Below are 15878 nucleotides of genomic sequence, written 5' to 3'. Positions count from 1 at the left end.
CTTCACTTTCACTTTTCACTTTCATGCATTGGAGAAGGAAATGGCAACCCACTCCAGTGTTCTTGCCTGGAGAATCCCAGGGACGGGGGAGCCTGGTGGGCTGCCGTCTATGGGGTCACACAGAGTCGGACACGACTGAAGCGACTTAGCAGCAGCAGCAGAAAAAAAAGATTTTTATGCAGATGTTAGCATAACTATGTTGACCCTTGTGTTAGATGCCTGTGGCTGCCATAAAATATTCCCGCAAATTGGTGGTTTAAAACAAGAGAAATTGATTCTTTCACACTTTGGGATGCTTGAAATCCAAAATCAAGGTGCTGACAGGGCTGCTAGCTTCTGGTGGTTCCGGACATTCTTTGGCTATGGCTGCAGACTTCTAATCTCTGCCTCTGTTTTCACCTGGTCTGTTCCTTTTCTGTGTGTGTGTGTGTGTGTGTGTGTGTGTCTCCTTTGTGTATGTCTTGCTCCTGGCAAAAAGATAACCTATGCAGGTGTCTGAGGGACCAGATTTTATGTAAATGCTGTCACACTCTCCTATTCTTTTCTTTGCTTTTCTTCATTTAACAGTATATCCTGAAGTCTTTCCACCTCAGCATAAAAAATGTAAGACTTGCATAGAATTCCAAAACTCTTTACTATAATGACTTGTCTTCTTGGACAATCACTATTTCAGCCACTTTTTATTATTGTCTTGCCTAAAACTCATAAGTGTTAGTCGCTCAGTCGTGTCCAACTCTTCATGACCCCATGGACCATGGCCGCCAGGCTTCTCTGTCCGTGGGGTTCTTAGGCAAGAATACTGGAGTGGGTTGCCATTCCCTCTTCCAGGGGATCTTCCCAACCCAGGCATTGAACTCAGTTCTCCCGCATTGCAGGCTGATTCTTTAATGGCTGAGCCACCAGGAAAGTCTGAAAAACTCATAAGCACTCCCATCTTATGAATGAACAAATGGAGTCTTTGGGGTTAAGTCATTTGCCCAGGGCCACACAGCTAGGGCACAGCCTTGGGAGGACTTCTGCCCAGCATTGTCTGTTTGTTCCACTTCCATCTTCCATATCACCTGAATTTTGTGGGTTTTGTCATCTCCTTAAAGACATTTCTCAGAATCATAATAGCCTCACAAGGATAGTCTCCTTGTTCCCGGAAACCGGTGTTATTAGGCAATGCCCTAAGGATCATTTGTGACCAAACCTTACAAACATTTTGTCACCATGTGATGCGGCCACATCAGCAGTGATGTGTGTGTGCGTATTTCTTAAAGGCCCATGTTCTTTGAAATTCCCTCAAACCCATCGCTGGTTCCTTTCTCCTCTGTTTCACAAAGCTGGTTTCCAAGGGTCAGAGACCCACTCCTCTCTAGCCATCTCTTCTGCTCATTTAGCAGAGATCCAGCCACTCCTTGCTGATCCTCCCCCGGCCTGCAAAGGCTTCCCGTTATGTTTGATGAGTAAGAATGAATCTCGAGAAGCTGGCCTTTCCTTTACTGCTGAAAGCAGAAGTGATTCTTACCCTGATGTCCAACTTTGTTGTGGATCAGACAGTAGGGTCTTAACTTATTTTTTTAATGATGGGAAATAATGCCAAAGACTGGGATTAATTATAGAATAACTATTTAACTCACGTGTTCAGTTCCTTACAGAACCTCATTTAAGGGAGCGTCTTGGAAATAAGGTATCCTGGATGCCTGAACTAGACATCCTCTTTTTGTATCATCAACCTTTTTTTATATTGCTCTAAATTATTCTAAATGGCCTTTAGAAAATTAATTTTTAATTAGTCTTGCAGGATCTCACTATTACTTATTTTTCTGGAATTAAAAATGAAAACATCTAGCCATACCAAATGTTGGTCAGAACATAGAGAAACAGAATGCAATTTCCCCCAGATGTGCTAACTATTAAACTTTCTTAAAAGCTGATTTTTAAAAAAACAGTTCTGGAAACTAAGCTTATTTTATTTTAGTCTCCCAGGTCGCTAAAATAATGCTCCAAAATTGCTTAATCATGGTAGTTGCAATTATTTTAAAAATATTAAATATGATGATAAAACAGGCTAAGTTGAATAACTTTCTACTGTGGTGACAATTTAACACTCAGGTTGCAAACTCTTACAGATAAATATTCTCTTAGAAAAACATTTTTCTTCACATTGACATTGTTATCAGATGGGTGATGATATAAATTTAAAATTTTGATTACTCTTTAAGTCTGTAGCTCAGAAAAACCTACTGATCCATGTGCTTTGCTCAGGACCTTGGAAGGGCAATTCGTGTGCAGGAGTAATTACAGTAAAGTCCGACAGATGGCGCAAAACCGTTTCTACGATACTGCTTTATTTAGACTAAGGACTTGCGTTTTGTCAAGCTCTTTTTCCGTACCTTTAGAAGTTATTTTCTCTCCTTCTGAGAAAGAAATCTTGGTAAGTAAGAAGGCTTTTGTGGCTTTTACAAATTATGGCATAATTACTTCAAATAAACAAGAAAATGCTAGCGGTTGTATAGGAAATAGGTCAAGTTTTTGCAAAATGCTTTTAAGGTGATTTTTTTTTTTTTAATGTTGCAAACGTTCTTTCTGTTATACAAGAAAGACGAAGATATGGCTATCTTGAAAGATACAGAAATAACTAGCACTTGTCATATTTAAGGGAAAAAAAGCTAACTGATGTTATTGCTTTCTTCCGTTTTTGTCTACTACATTCTGTCTTTTCACGTTTTCCTAGTTCCATGACACCTATCCTATCGCATGTGATATGTTTTTATACTAGACATGAGTGTTTGATTCTCGCTGTAACACGGTCTGGAATCATTTATTTGTGTCTGTCACTTATTTATACGCATTTGAAAGCAGGGATCGAACTTGTGCTATTCGTATTTGTACGCCCCAGCATTGACGGTCTGGGGCAGGGCTGGCGCGTACTTCACTCAGAATAAACAGTTATTAAATGAAGGAAGTGGCAGTGACCGGCCCAGAACTTGCCTTATTCAACTTTCTCACCCAAACTTTGACAAATAAAACAATATTTCTCTTGCATATTTGTTGATTTGATTATGGAATCTCAAGTTTTTCTGGTCTTTCATTTTTCATAGTTTTGATTTTCATAGATCTTATCTACTTTTTTTTCTTGATACAGAGCGTCTTGCATCTGTCTCCCCCCATCTTTCATTTGATGCATTAAAGAAAAAAAAATTTTTTTTAACCTTTTGTCTCTTTCACTTCCTTAAAAAAAAAAGCTGTGAGCTCTCTAATCTGTTCTTTCGTCTCACTTTTTTCCCCTTTCTTTTTTAGAGAAACTCTTGGCTTAAATGTAAACACTAGGAACCACATGAGGGTATAAATGATCTGGGAGGAATCTTTGTGTTTTGGAGGCAGGGTAATATAAGGGAAGCCGATCAACTTTCCCACATATTGGCTGTGTTTCAGTTCCCTGAACACAGACACCATCCAGAGACCTTTGAGTGGGTTCTCATTCAGAGATGTCAATTATCTATCACGAGGAAGAAATTCTCCCTCCCTCTCTCTCTTTTCCCACACAAATAATACAAGTGTGTTTCTTTAATATTAGCTATATTTTCAGACAAGTCTTTCACGTTATAAAAGATGTTCAAAATTAGAAATTTTGGAAATATACAAAAGTTACAAGAAAAAATTAAATTCATCTATGATTTAAGAGATCTAGAGATAATCACTATTAGCATTTTATTTCTTTCCGTTCTTTTCCCCCCCAGGCGTTGTGTATATGTTAGATTTTAATCATATTTAACAAAACTAGAGTCCTACTATGCACAGAATTTTGTATTCTTTTATTCATTTAACATTATTTTGTAGACTTTCCCCCACAAAGTGCAGTATTTATGGCTGCATATATTGTTCCATAGTATGGGTGTACATAACTGATTAAACAATTTTCTATACTTTTAGTCATTATGATTTTTTTTTTCAGTTTTTCATCCTGATGAGCATCCTCATAGTAATATTTTTATGTATATTTCTTTAGAAGAAATTTTGAGAAGTAGAATTGCTAAAATAAAGGTAAGCATATTTTTAAGGAATTTATCTATGTGACCAAGTTGCTTTTCAGAAAAGTTGTACTAATTCTTCATTCCTGCCAGAATTAAATGAGAGTTCTCATTTTAGTCCCACCTGCCAACCTTGGGTATTATATTTTTGAATTTCCCCAATTTGGTAGGTGAAAATAATCATGCCTTTTAAAAAAATATTTAAGAAAAAAATCCCATTTGATTCACTGTATCTTTTCATACTTAAATATCATAAATTATAGGCATGCTATTGTTTCATCTCTAAATGCTTCATTCTGTCTCTCTAAAAGAAGTACATTTTCCTAATGTATCCATATCACATTATAAAAGTTAGCATTTATGTCTTAACAGACTCTAATGCCTGGTGCCTCTTAAAATCCTGTCTCCACTTGTTACTCAGGTAACTTTTACAGCAGATCTGTCTAAAATAAGATTCAGTCTAATATCACAAGTTTCATTTAGATGTTATATATTTTTTTATTTAATATGATTTTTAATTTTTGTGAAATTGGACATTGGTCATATTATTCACTGTTGATTTTGAAGAGGTAAATTTTCTGAGCGAATAATGTGCTCTCCTTAATTTTAAACGTCCAAAATTTGAAAGATGCAGGGAACGACTAAAAGGAAAATAAACCCCTCTTAAAATTTTACCATGCAGAGATCACCACTGTTAATATCTTGATATGTATCTTATATTTTTCCATATGTATGTGTACATATTAACTGCTATACATTTTATAAGTAAACTACTTTTGTCACATATATATAGTGAGCAGTTTTCCATGAAGTTAGATTTTCATTATTTTTAAAGGCCACACAGTAGTATTTAATTGTATGGAGATACCATAATTTATTTGACAATCTGCTTGCTACTTTTGGACAGATTTTTAAAAAATAATTTATTTTGTACTGGCCCCGTATTGTTCTCTTTTACTGGTTCTAACAGGTTTTCAACTACTTCTCTTGGATTTTCCACAGTGACAATCATATAATTAAAAATAATGATAATTTTATTTCCTCCATTCCAATATTCCTGTCTCTCATCCGCCACCTGCTTCATTACAATGGCTAGAACTTATAGAACAGTGTTAAATAATGGTGGGGATCCTTGAGGGACTTCTCTGGTGGTCCAATGACTGAGACTTCAGCCTCTTCCTTCGGCAACTGAAGAGTTCACGTGCCACAACTAAAGATCCTGCATCCACCAACTAAGACCCGGTGCAGACAGAGAAGTAAATAAACAGTTTTAAGAAGTAGTGAGCATCCTTGACATTGACCTTCATGGAAATGCTTTGGGAGTAGGATATTGGTTTAAGTCAGATACATTGACCTTCATGGAAATGCTTTGGGAGTAGGATATTGGTTTAAGTCAGATACATTGACCTTCATGGAAATGCTTTGGGAGTAGGATATTGGTTTAAGTCAGATACATTGACCTTCATGGAAATGCTTTGGGAGTAGGATATTGGTTTAAGTCAGATACTTGATATAGTCTTTATCAAGTTTTAGAAGTATCTTTTGCATGTATACTTTAATTAACATGTTTTTAGTCAAAGATGAATGCTGAATTTTATCAAGTGAATTTTTAACGTCTATGGAGATGCTCATCTTTTTTTCCTTTAATCCATTGCTGTGTTATTGTCATGGATTTGCTAATAATAAGTCATGGTTACAAACCCAAAACATCTGAATTAATCATCGTGTGTTATTTCTTCAGCGCAGAGCGAGATTGAATAGGGTTTCTCATATCTGATCTTTTCCCTGCTACCAAATAGTTGGAGTGTATCTTTTTTATTTGTATTTTATAGTAATTACTCTTAATTTTATAATATACATACTTAAACTTATATATTTTTCTAACAGAATATTGAGTTACTTGGTATATATAGCTTCTTCTTAGTTAGGCAAGGATTGTAACGTGCTTTTGGTCCACTTTCTCCCTCTCCCTCCACCATCCACTAACCCCTTGTTAACACTGGCAATTTAAATTTCAGATTGTTAGTGAAATGTCCTTCAGTCTGTATTAGGACTTAGCAATACACTTTGTATTTTCTTTTCAAAGTGCTGCTTTTTGATTCCCAATTTATTCGAGTCAGTTTCTTTTTCAGAGCATGGAGTCTATCCTTTAGTAATATGGTGGGTCTGTCTTCCACAATTTTTTAGCATTTCTTTCGTATATTTAATCTCTTTGGCTTCTTGGACTGTATTTTGGGGAAATGCCTCTCCTTGGTCTTCTCTCTCACTCCTTCTTACATTAGCAGTGCTACTCTGCAGTTCAACTCATCCGGTAAGTCTTCCATTTCAGTTATTAAGTTTTTAATGTTCATGATTCCTACTCCATTCTTTTTTAGAGTTTTCTCTCTCTGAGGATACCTGTCTGTTACAGATGCCTGTTTTTCTCTTTTATCTCTGTCTCCTTGGGTGTTAATGTCTCTCATAGTTTGTGTTTGGTTCCTTTCTGTCACAGTGTTTACTTGTGGAAGTGTCATGCTTCTTGTTTGTGCAACCCAAATTGTGAGTGATAGTTAGATAATAGTCCCTCAGTCCGACTCTTTGTGACCCCATGGACTGTAGCCTTCCAGGCTCCTCTGACCATGGGATTCTCCAGGCAAGGAAAGGTAGCCATTCTTTTCTCCAGGGGATCTTCCTGACTCAGGGGTTGAACCTGGGTCTCCTGCATCGCAGGCGGATTCTTTACCATCTGAGCCACCAGGGATGCTTATGTATAACTGCTTGTTGATCTGTTTTCACAGCCTGCTTGTTGGAGGGGTGGGCCAAGCTAGTCTGTATTAATTTTATTTTGCTGCTGTAAGAAATTACCACAAGTTTAGTAGCTTAAAAAGCACACTTTATCATTTTACAGTTCTGTAGGCTAGCAGTCCAACGTTGGTCTTCTTGGGTTTAAGTTAAGGTGTTGGCAAGTCTGCATTGCTTCTGGAGGCTCTGGGGGAGAATCCACTTACTTGCCTTTTGAGCTTCTAGAGGCTGCCTGCATACTTTGGCTCGTGGCCCCCTTCCTCAAGGAAGGTCATGTCCTTCTCATATCACATCACTCTGACCTCTTCTGCCTCTGTCTTCCACTTCTAAAGATACTTGTGATTGCATTGGGCCCACTCGTGTAAATTTTAAGATCTACTGATTAGCAACCTTAATGCTACCTGCAGCTTTAAATCCCCCTTTCCATGTAACAGCATATTTACAAATCCTGGGATTAGGAAGTAGACATCTCTGGAAGGCTGGTATTGTCTGTCATAGTTCGATCTGCTTGTGGATTTCAGAGACTTCTCTTGGTTTCAGGTCCCCTAAACACTTCCCTTTCTGATTTTATATCTGTGTGTATTTCATCGTTTTGGGGATTTAGGGCAAGAGATGGTGGCTAGAGCAAGTGCCCATCACCCTGTTGACTCTCACCATTTTTAACGTTTATAGTTGAAAATGTGGTTTTCTTGATCCAGAGAATATTTAGAACATTTTAAAAAGTGACTTTAAAAGTTTATTTTGTAGACAGAACTATGACTGCACTGATGGGCAGTTGGGAAATGCTGTGTTGAAGGAGCAGGGAGGGACTTTTCACTGCTGTGTGCCAGTTTGTAATGAAATTTCCCCAACCAAGAAGAGTTTTTACTCTTCCAAAGTATGACTTATTGAAACTACTCATCTCTTAACTATTTTGCAATGTCCAGTATACCCTCCAGTAATGAACAGTAGGTCTTTCTGTTAATAAAACTGAACGACAAGTGGTCAAAATCTGTTCTCAGTCATACTAGCTACACAGGATCCTACTTAAGAAATGTGGTTGCCTGCTCTGGTCCCCTGGGGCCTCCTAGATGCTTTTTGTGTGGAGATCAGACCCTAAATGGGATTGAGGAAGCTTTGCAGTTCTAGCCCTTTGTCCTGGTAGCAAATATTGAGTCCATGGGGTCATATACCTGCCTCTTCTCAACCAGGTCATCTTTTCTCATTCACTCTGTACCATTGTCATGAGAGGCAGTGTCTGTCATCCACTGTAGTAGGGTGAGACTTTCTGGGCTCTGGGAAGACTGTTCTCTTTTATATGCACCCACTTTATTCCGACGTGCCTTCTGATTCCTTCAATATACTTTTTAATATTTCTCTATCATCTCCTGTTTTATCAGCATGTCAGCTGTAGGAATTTGATGATCCCAGATTATCAAGTGCCAAATCCTGCCTCTCTGAATTTGGTGCTTCTGGTCTAATGTGAGTTGGAAAAACCCATACCTATTTGTATGGGAATTATGTCTGAAAATAAGATCCTATAACTAAAAACATGTTCCTGTGAATGGAAACAGCAGAGTGTGTGTGTTATATCAGCTGCCCCTTGTGGGTCTGTGAAGGCACTGCTAACCTCTGCCTGTAGGTGGTTCCAGGCAGCTGTGGTGTGGGCATTCTAGTGTAGCTGTAGGACTGCTCTGTGGCCATCACAACTGCCACCACTGCTCTCAGGACGCTGCTGTGGGAGATAGGTGGCTGTGGGGCCTGGTCTGTCCTGGCCAACTCTTGTTCCCTGTGGGTGCCCAGAGGTGTTTTTCTATGCAGATCAGAGCTGGAGTGGCGCAGACTCATGAGTGTGTCTGAATTGCTAGGATTGGCTTCTTGCTTGACCTTTGGCCTAACTTTAGTTACCCCTCTGTCTCAGTCACAGTCAGGGGGTCTGTGGGCTGGTGTGTCTGCCTCCGCCCCTCAGCTAGTCATCAATGCCAGGTTGGCCTGTATTAACTGTATCTTCTCAAATGGCTCCACACAGCATAGCATTATCTCTGCCAGGCCAGCTACAGCTGGTTTTGGTGAAGTCCAGTTCATGGAGTTAGTGTAAGTAGTTCTTTCTTGTAACAGAAATGTGGCCTCATTCTTATCTTCATCTGTTGTTGTTCAGTCACTAAGTCATGTCTGACTCTTGGGGACGTCATAGACTTCAGTACACCAGGCTCTTCTGTCCTCCACTATCTCTTGGAATTTGTTCAAATTCACATCCCTTGAGTTGGTGATGCTATCTAACCATCTCATCCTTTGTCACCCCCTTCTCTTCTTGCCTTCAATCTTTCCCAGCATGAGGGTCTTTTCCAGTGAGTCAGCTCTTTGCATCAGGTGGTCAAAGTATTGGAGCTTCAGCTTCAGCATAAATTGTTCCAATGACTATTCAGGGTTGATTTCCTTTATGATTGACTGGTTTGATCTCCTTAAAGTCCAAGGGACTTTCAAGAGTCTTCTCCACCACCACAATTAGAAAGCATCAATTCTTCAGCGCTCAGTCTTCTTTATGGTCCAACTCTGATTTCTCACATTTTCATCTACCCTTATAAAAGGATTCACCCCCAGTCATATGCCATAGACATTTAGGGGTCAAGCTGCTGGTGGATGGGCCTTCCAATCAGGCCTCAGGGACTTGTCAACCACCTTCCTCCCCATCCTTTTCATTTCATATTGCTTTAGCCAAATTGAGTTGAGCATCTGAAGATCTAGCCCACTGTTGGCATGGATCTGTAACACTCACCTGGAGGACCTCTCAGGCTCATCTCAAAATTCAGATGCACAGACTCCAGTAGGCCACACTTGCGTGCGTGCTGCATCGATTCAGTCATGTCCAACTCGTTGTGACCTTATGGACTGTAACCCTTCAGGCTTCTCTGTCCGTGGGATTTTCTAGGCAAGAATACTGGAATGGGTTGCCATTTCCTTCTCCAGGGCATCTACCACACCCAGGGATGCAACCTGTATCTCTTACATCTCCTGCATTGGCAGGTGGGTTCTTAACCAGTAGTGCCTCCTGGGAAGCCCAGGCCACACTTGGTCCCACTTTACTAAGAAAGATACAGGAGAGGAAACAGAGCTCAGGTTTCCTATGTGGTATTTATAGTTCATACACAGTTTTTTCAGCCTGGATGCTATTTACTGTTCAGTGGTCATATTTTTTAAATTACTTGCATTGGCCTTGCTGGGTCTTTGTTGTGCCACATCAGTTGTGCTTTGTGGGATCTTAGTTCCATGACCAGGGATTGAACCTGTGCCCCCTGCATTGGGAGTATAGGGTTTTATACCCTGGACCACCAGGGGAGTCCCTTAAATAGTCATCTGTACCAGAAGTGCTTTTTTCTGAGAACCCAGCTGACATTCCCCATGTTTCAGGTTTTCAGAAAAAAGACCAGATTAGTCCATGAATAAGGAGAGAAATGGATTTGTTAACCCTTCACCCATGGGGGGTGGTATCTCTGGTTACAGCAGATGGCTGAAGCGGTACCAAATTGAATACTGATGTAGACTCAAGAATATCTGTAGTTTCTGAAAAAAAAAAAAAAAAAGAATGTCTGTAGTTTCTGGCAGTAGCTCCTTGTTTACCCTTTTGAATAATTTTAGATGATTAAACTGACCAGTAAAACATTTTGAGGGGATAAGAGGACTGTCCTTTGAAAGAGAAATAAAGTATTCTGAGTCCAGTGAAAAGAGACCATGGTCATGTAGTTAACTTTTAAGACAATTGATTTAAAGTCTTTGTCAAGCAAATCAGTGCGTATGCTTCTTTGGGGACAGTTTCTATTGACTTCTTTTCTTCTCTCTCTTTTTTTTTTTTAAATGACTGGACTTTATTTTTTAGAGCAGTTTTTGATTTATAGAAAATTTGAGTAAATAGGTTAGAGAATTCCCAAATATCCCTTTTTTCACTCGACACAATTTTCCCTATTATAACATTTTTCATTAGTGGTCTATTTATTATAATTGATGAACTGATATTGATATATTATTAACATCTATAACCTAGATAGCATATTAAAAAGCAGAGACATTACTTTGTCAACAAAGGTCCGTCTAGTCAAGGCTATGGTTTTTCCGGTGGTCATGTTTGGATGTGAGAGTTGGACTGTGAAGAAAGCTGAGCGCCGAAGAATCGATGCTTTTGAACTGTGGTGTTGGAGAAGACTCTTGAGAGTCCCTTGGACTGCAAGGAGATCCAACCAGTCCATCCCAAAGGAGATCAGTCCTGGGTGTTCATTGGAAGGACTGATGCTAAAGCTGAAACTCCAATACTCTGGCCACCTCATGTGAAGAGTTGACTCATTGGAAAAGACTCTGATGCTGGGAGGGATTGGGGGCAGGAGGAGAAGGGGACGACAGAGGATGAGATGGCTGGATGGCATGACTGACTCGATGGACGTGAGTCTGAGTGAACTCCGGGAGTTGGTGATGGACAGGGAGGCCTGGTATGCTTCGATTCATGGGGACGCAAAGAGTCGGACATGATTGAGCGACTGAACTGAACTGATACTTTACATTTGAGCATTACTTTACTAACATGTGAGATGAGTGCAATTGTGTGGTAGTTTGAGCATTCTTTGGCATTGCCTTTCTTTGGGATTGGAATGAAAACTGACCTTTTCCAGTCCTGTGGCCACTGCTGAGTTTTCCAAATTTGCTGGCATATTGAGTGCAGCATTTTCATAGCATCATCTTTCAGGATTTGAAAGAGCTCAACTGGAATTCCATCACCTCCACTTTGTCCGTAGTGATGCTTTTTAAGGCCCATTTGACTTCACATTCCAGGATGTCTGGCTCTAGGTGAATGATCACACCATCGTGATTATCTTGGTCATGAAGATCTTTTTGTACAGTTCTTCTGTGTATTCTTGCCACCTCTTCTTAATATCTTCTGCTTCTGTTAGGTCCATACCATTTCTGTCCTTTACCGAGCCCATCTTTGTGTGAAATGTTCCCTTGGTATCTCTAAATTTCCTGAAGAGATCTCTAGTCCTTCCCATTATGTTGTTTTCCTCTATTTCTTTGCATTGATCCCTGAGGAAGGCTTTCTTATCTCTCTCCTTGCTATCCTTTGGAACTCTGCATTCAAACTGGAATATTTTTCCTCTTTCTCCTTTGCTTTTCGCTTCTCTTCTTTTCACAGCTATTTGTAAGGCCTCCTCAGACAGCCATTTTGCTTTTTTGCATTTCTTTTCCATGTGGATTGTCTTGATCCCTGTCGCCTGTACAATGTCACAAACCTCCATCCATAGTTCATCAGGCACTCTGTCTATCAGATCTAGTCCCTTAAATCTATTTCTCACTTCCACTCTATAATCATAAGGGATTTGATTTAGGTCATACCTGAATGGTCTAGTGGTTTTCCCAACGCTGGGCTGGAAGAAGCACAAGCTGGAATCAAGATTTCCAGGAGAAATATCAATAACCTCAAATATGCAGATGACACCACCCTTATGGCAGAAAGTGAAGAGGAACTAAAAAGCCTCTTGATGAAAGTGAAAGAGGAGAGTGAAAAAGTTGGCTTAAAGCTGAACATTCAGAAAACTAAGATCATGGCATCCGGTCCCATCACTTCATGAGAAGTAGATGGGGAAACAGTGGAAACAGTGTCAGACTTTATTTTTTGGGCTCCAAAATCACTGCAGATGGTGATTGCAGCCATGAAATTAAAAGACGCTTACTCCTTGGAAGGAAAGTTATGACTAACCTAGATAGCATATTCAAAAGCAGAGACATTACTTTGCCAACAAAGGTCCTTCTAGTCAAGGCTATGGTTTTTCCAGTGGTCATGTATGGGTGTGAGAGTTGGACTGTGAAGAAAGCTGAGCACTTAAGAATTGATGCTTTTGAACTGTGGTGTTGGAGAAGACTCTTGAGAGTCCCTTGGACTGCAAGGAGATCCAACCAGTCCATCCCAAAGGAGATCAGTTCTGGGTGTTCACTGGAAGGACTGATGCTGAAGCTGAAACTCCAGTACTTTGGCCACCTCATGCGAAGAGTTGACTCATTGGAAAAGAACCTGATGCTGGGGGGGATTGGGGACAGGAGAAGAAGGGGACGACAGTGGATGAGATGGCCGGATGGCATCACCAACTCGACGCATGTGAGTTTGGGTAAACTCCGGGAGTTGGTGATGGACAGGGAGGCCTGGCGTGCTGCGATTCATGGGGTCGCAAAGAGTCGGACACAACTGAGTGACTGAACTGAACTGATACTTTAGGAATCATTCTTTGTGTTGCATTGTCCTATGGGTTTTGACAAATGCATAAGATCATATATCCACCATTATAGTATCACATGGACATAGTTTCAGTGCCCTAAAAATCCTATGTGCTCTGCCTATTCATCCCTCCCTCTAACTCTTGTCAACCACTGATCCTTAATGCCTCTTTAGTTTTGCCTTTTCCAGAACATCAGAGAGTTGGAATGATACAGTTGGTAGCCTTTTCTGATTGACTTCTTCACTTAGCAATCTGAATTTTGGTTCCTCCATGGCTCAACAGGTTATTTCTCTTTGTTGCTGAATAACAATCCATTGGATGGATGTACCACAGCTTGTTTACTGTTTTTACTTGTTGAAGGACATCTTGTTGCTTTCAGTTTGGGGGCAGTTATGAATAAAGCTGTCAACATCCATCTGCAGGATTTTGTGTGGACATAGATTTTTCAGTTCATTTGGGTTAATACCAAGGAGTGTGATTGCTGGATCATATGGTGAGGCCCTGTTTAGCTTTAAGTAAAAAAACTGTCAGACTGTCTCCCAAAGTATCTGTTCCTTTTAAAATTTCAACAGTTAATGAAAGTCCCTGTTGCTCCATATCCACACCAACATTTAGTGCTGTTTCCGGATTGTTTGGCCATTCTAATAGGTATGTAGTAGTTCCTCATTGGAGAAGGCAATGGCACCCACTCCAGTACTCTTGCCTGGAAAATCCCATGGGCGGAGGAGCCTGGTAGGCTGCAGTCCATGGGGTCGCTAAGAGTCAGACATGACTGAGCGACTTCCTTTCACTTTTCACTTTCGTGCATTGGAGAAGGAAATGGCAACCCACTCCAGTGTTCTTGCCTGGAGAATCTCAGGGACGGGGGAGCCTGGTGGGCTGCCGTCTATGGGGTCGCACAGAGTCGGACACTACTGAAGCGACTTAGCAGCAGCAGCGGCGGCAGTTCCTCATTGCTGTTTTAATTTTCAGTTCCCTGATGATATATGGTATTGAGTATCTTTTCATGTCCTTATTTGCCATATGTATATCTTCTTAGGTGAAATATCTTTTGCCCATTTTTAAATTGCATTGTTTATATTTTGTTGAGTTTTTCTTCATTTATTTTGGATACAAGTTCTTTATCAGATGTGTGTTTTACAAACATTTTCTCCCGGTCTATGGCTTGTCTTTTCACGTTCTTAGTAGTGTCCTTTGCAAAGCAGAAAAATTTAATTTTAATGAAGTCCAATTTAACATTTTTTTCTTTCATGGATTGTGCTTTTGATGTTGTGTCTAAAAGTCATTGCCAAATTCATGGTCACCTAGATTTTACCCTATATTATCTGATAGAAATTTTATAGTTTTGTATTTTACACTTAGCTCTATCATCTATCTTGAGCTAGAGCATCATTTTTTTTTCTTTTTTGCATGTAGAATGTCTAGTGGTTCCATTACTGTTTGCTAAAGAGACTTTTATCAGTACCACACTGTCTTGATATCTATAGCTTTATGTAAGACTTGAAGTTGGGTAGTGTCAGTTCTCTAAGTTTGTTCTTTTAATTTTTTTCCCTGTGAATGGACAGTGCTTTCTTTTTTGTCCACATGCCTCGAGCTTGTTTTCTTCAACCAGACAGTTTGAATATTATAATGTGGTAACTCTGGAAATACTAGAATGTGGTAAGTCAGATTTTCCTCTTTCCCAGGGTTTGTTGTTGCTGCTTGCTGCGGGGTGTATTTGTTTGTTTAATAATTTTTTTCCCTGGAGTATAGTTGCTTTACAGTGTTGTATTGGTTTCTGCTGTACAGCAAAGTGAATCAGCTGTATGTATTTATATGCCCCCTCTTTTTTGGATTTTTTTTTACATTTTTATTTATTTACTTTTGGCTCTGCTGGATCTTATTGCTGCACATGGGCTCTCTAGTTGTGGCATCTTATTGTGGAAGTTTCTCTTGTTGAGGAGCACAGGCTCTAGGGTGCACTGGCTTAGTGGCACTTGGGCTCAGTAGTTGTGGCACACCGGCTTAGTTGCCTCGAGGCATGTGGGACCTTCCCAGACCAAGGATCCAACTCCTGTCCCCTGCATTAGCAGGTGGATTCTTAACCACTGGATCACCAGGGAAGAACCATGTTTAGTGATGTTTCTAAATTATTTTTGTAAAGACTGTTTTCCTTCTTGTGTGTGGCCATTGATTTCTCTGTTGCATTGGCTTAGTGGTCAGCTAGTGATTTGGCAGGGAGAAGGCAATGGCACCCCACTCCAGTACTCTTGCCTGGAAAATCCCACGGACGGAGGAGCCTGGTGGGCTGCAGTCCATGGGGTCGTGAAGAGTTGGACACGACTGAGCGACTTCCCTTTCACTTTTCACTTTCATGCATTGGAGAAGGAAATGGCAACCCACTCCAGTGTTCTTGCCTGGAGAATCCCAGGGACGGGGGTGGGCCTGGTGGGCTTCTGTCTCTGGGGTCGCACAGAGTCGGACACGACTGAAGCGACTTAGCAGCAGCAGCAGCAGTGATTTGGCAGAGGTTTTCTTAAACATCTGGGGAAACAGAACAAAACAAAAACACCTAATCTTTGCATATTGGCTCTGTGTTGAAACACTTCTTCAGGGCTTGTCAGGCTGTTTATGACTCTGACTTAGCCTTTACTTCTTTCCCCTTGCACAGAGCCTAAAAGTCAACCAGAGGTGGAAGTTTAGGATTTTTTCAGGTCTTCTCTGAGTGTGCGTCCAGACCTGGGCATGAATGTGGCCTTCTCGATTGCTTGGTACATGGAGCTGTCCAAAGCCTTTTTTACTCCCCTGTATCTTCTTTCCTAGCTTCTTTCTTTCTGGTTTTGGTATATGTGCTGCCTGCCCCATCCCT

General features: G+C 40.4%; 1 protein-coding gene across 5 annotated transcripts in view; it reads left to right on the top strand.

Annotated features, from left to right (window-relative positions):
• Positions 1–15878, top strand: part of TLR6 (toll like receptor 6) — a 48265-nt gene that overhangs the window by 4905 nt on the left and 27482 nt on the right. For 2 of the 5 annotated variants that reach the window (XR_011567155.1, XM_019962585.2), the window contains exons 1-2: positions 2371–2419; positions 3941–4029. The exons of 2 other annotated variants lie outside the window; for them this stretch is intronic. The gene's annotated coding sequence lies outside the window, so the exon portion shown is untranslated. Of the gene's footprint in view, positions 1–2288; positions 2420–3940; positions 4030–15878 lie in introns of those variants that run through there. One more of the 5 variants, XM_019962586.2, reaches the window with a different exon arrangement.

This window comes from Bos indicus, chromosome 6, assembly GCF_029378745.1.
Source record: "Bos indicus isolate NIAB-ARS_2022 breed Sahiwal x Tharparkar chromosome 6, NIAB-ARS_B.indTharparkar_mat_pri_1.0, whole genome shotgun sequence".
Lineage (NCBI taxonomy): Eukaryota > Metazoa > Chordata > Mammalia > Artiodactyla > Bovidae > Bos > Bos indicus.
The sequence above is the reverse complement of the archived record's forward strand: the minus strand, read 5'-3'. Positions and strand labels throughout refer to the sequence as shown.